Source organism: Alexandromys fortis, unplaced genomic scaffold, assembly GCF_014885135.2.
Source record: "Alexandromys fortis isolate MF-2015 unplaced genomic scaffold, M_Fortis_MF-2015_v1.1 scaffold_30, whole genome shotgun sequence".
Classification (NCBI taxonomy): Eukaryota; Metazoa; Chordata; class Mammalia; order Rodentia; family Cricetidae; genus Alexandromys; species Alexandromys fortis.
Window position 1 is genome coordinate 8,376,631 of NW_026067922.1, and position 3,221 is coordinate 8,379,851.

Below are 3,221 nucleotides of genomic sequence, written 5' to 3' on the forward strand. Positions count from 1 at the left end.
GTGTATCATGGCCTGGAATATCTTAGAAGTTGCTGGATGAACTCCCAGTTAGCCTGAGAGAAATAGCAAAGTTGCCAAGCACATAAAAGAAGCATTGTAGCTCATCCACCAGCCAGCAGAGCCTGTGGGTTTTATGTTTGCACACTGAAAACTAAGTCCAGAATGCAGAAACCAGAAGAAGCAGAAACACTGAAGGGAACAGGGATTCTAGATCTGGAGTCAGACACCAATCTGTGGCTCCAAACAGGATGCCAACGCCCAAGCAAAATGATTAGAAAACAGCAACAATCAGATCATCTGTCACCATAACAATAGCAAGTATCCAAATTAAGCTCCATCTTCTGTGGGAGTGGGTGACACCCAGCAGTGACATGAACAGATATCATCCTGTTTTCTATGCTTTGGGAAGTATTTCTGAGCCCATCTGCAAACTAGACATCTGCTCTCTCTTCCTTCTTCCTGGGAAGTCTGTCTGTAAGGAAGCCCAGGGCTGAAGGCCAGAAGGATGGGTTGAAAGCTTCTTGAAATGCTTTGCACTTCAATGAGGAGTGTGTGTGTGTGTCAGTGAGTTCTGAGACGTTCTTTTGGATCTCCCTGGGAGCGCATGTGGGAGGAGTAACAGACAGTTTTAAAAGCTTGCCGAGGTCCACAGGAACATGCTCTGTCAAAATGAGCAGTGTGAGAGGAGGTTCGTCATCCTCCGAGAGGCTTCAGAGGAATTCATGCAAATTCAACTCATTAGCAAGTTCTACAGATGGAAGATGGATTGTCCAGAACGTATAATCATCTCACAGTGAACCATGAGACTTCCCTAGTCTTTAACTATACTGTTGACTGACTCCATTCGTTCCTAAAGGTTTTAGATATCACTAGGTGATGAAAAGACCTTGATTCTTCTGAGAATCAAAGTTCCAGGAGAGTAAATATTGTGTCTCTTTAGGTCCTTATGTTTAGAAGGACCAGGCTAGGGCTCAATATAGTAACATAAATAGAAGAGTCATCCAGCTCTTGAAGAGTTTGTGATATAATACCTATTTATCACACTGTGATGGATGGGAGAGATGAGAATGTTGGCCATTCCTGATGCGTGTTAGACTTTTATTTAGTGTTGTGTTCAATTAAGAGTTGAAGAACAACCCTGAAAACCGGGCAGTTTCTCAGTATGGGTAGCAAGTGTTTTCAGGGTAATATTGGAGCACTGTGCTTAAGAAGAGGTGAAGACCCAGGCATACATGAGATCTACTTTGGGCTGACTAGCTATTGGGCAGAGCGTTTATGAATCTATTGGTAGCTCCTTCTAGTACATAAACATAGAGACTGCTAGATGGAGCATCAAACAACCAAATCTCCCTTCAGTATGTGTGAGAGCTTCCAGGCAGTAGCATCTGTAAGGTAGCAAGTGAATAGATGCCCTGGGACTCCCTGGAAAGGTAAAAATGTATGTACCAGAATAAAATGGAGTTAGAGTAGAGACTGCAAGCTGAGTCCTTTGTCTACTAGTCCTGTGCACTGTTGTTTGGCTACCATGGGTGTATGGACAGGACTTTGCCCCATACTCTGACATGTATTGACAGTGGACTAGATTTATTTGAGTCAATGATTCCTCAGATTTTTTTTCTTAAACATAGAACCAGTTGCCTGCGTGTTCCATTCCAAGTCCTTTGCCCATACTAAAGCTAACTTTCAGGAAGTTTATTGTAGTAGGAGATTGCTCATTTGTTTCCCAGCCACCTGTAAACCTGTAATAATCACACAGAAAATATATAAATTACAATACTATTTGGCCAATGCTTAAGTGTATTCTATCTAGCTCTTACATCTTAAATTAACCCATTTCTATTATTTTGTATTTTATTATGAATCTCATGGTTTACCAGTAAAGTTTCCTGGCCATCTGCCTCCTTCGGCAGCTACTTGGTGTTTCTTTGAGTCTGCCTTCTTTCTCCCAGCATTCAGTTTAGCTTTCCAGCCTAGCTTTATTCTGCCCTGCCTGAGGCCAGTTATTAATCAATGGTAATAAAGTATATTCACAGCATACAGAGGAAAATCCCACATCACCTTACCGTTTCTTTCTAATAAAATGTAATGTTTTAACTTTAACATAGTAAGATTATATACAACAAAACAGTTATCAAGCAAAAATTATAGTTACAATATTTAGTACATTTGACAAAGAAAATACTCCATCTATCCTATCTTTGTAAATCTAAAGTTTTATATCTAATCTATCTTTTATAATTATAACCATCTTTCCTCAGCTCCATCAAAGACTCCAGAAAGATGTAATATTATTTAAGTTAACAGGAAGTTCATTGCAAGCAACTTCTAAAACTCTAGAATTGTCAGAAACACCTCGCTGCCTGGACAGTCACACAAAGTTCTTCTGTAACATTGGGACATCCATCTTTAGTCTACAGGCCATAGTATCTAGAAGACTTTTCCATGAAGTAGGAAATTTGAAAGACTGCTTTGCCTCTATGGCAGTTTGTCAGTCACTTTCTTCTGTAACCTGCAGAAGTCTGGTAGACTCTTTCATGAAGCAGTAACCCTGAAGGACTGCATTGTTTTTAGGCAAGTTCAGCAGTCATGTCCAGTTCATACAGTTTACCACTGAGCAGTCTAGGCAAGAGTAGTTTATTGCCCAAATGGCTAGCAAACTATGTAAGGAATCTCTTCAATGCCCATCACCCTTTTGAAGTAGATTGGTGCTGTCAGGAACACATATGTCTAATTGTTGAGAAAAGTCTAAGTTCTTAAAACATTTAAATGCCATATTCTGTAAGTTTTTGAAAGTTGAAGAATACCTATCCATCTGAAATATACTCTGTACATCTAGAAAATCTAACATGACTACAAGGTTGACTATTATAGATGACTATCTATTAATCTGTATTTCTTAATTATGCATTGCATTTTTAAATGAGCTGCACAAACACAATACCTTAATCAAGAGCATAAATATACATATAACAAAACTGACCTTAATGTATCAATGAACCAAAATCCATACCAATGCAAAGTATGTATCATCCTTTAAATGTAAACAAACATTTATAAACAATAATTTAGGGAGTGTGGGTATTGTTTTCTAGATTATTTCCTGCTTATTGGGGGCACTGTTAACCAGATATTTCATGGGGTAGTCTGTGTGGTAGGTCCATCTCAGCCAGCAGCATGAAACTGTCATGGATATTCGACCATCTGGGCCATTGCTTCAGGGG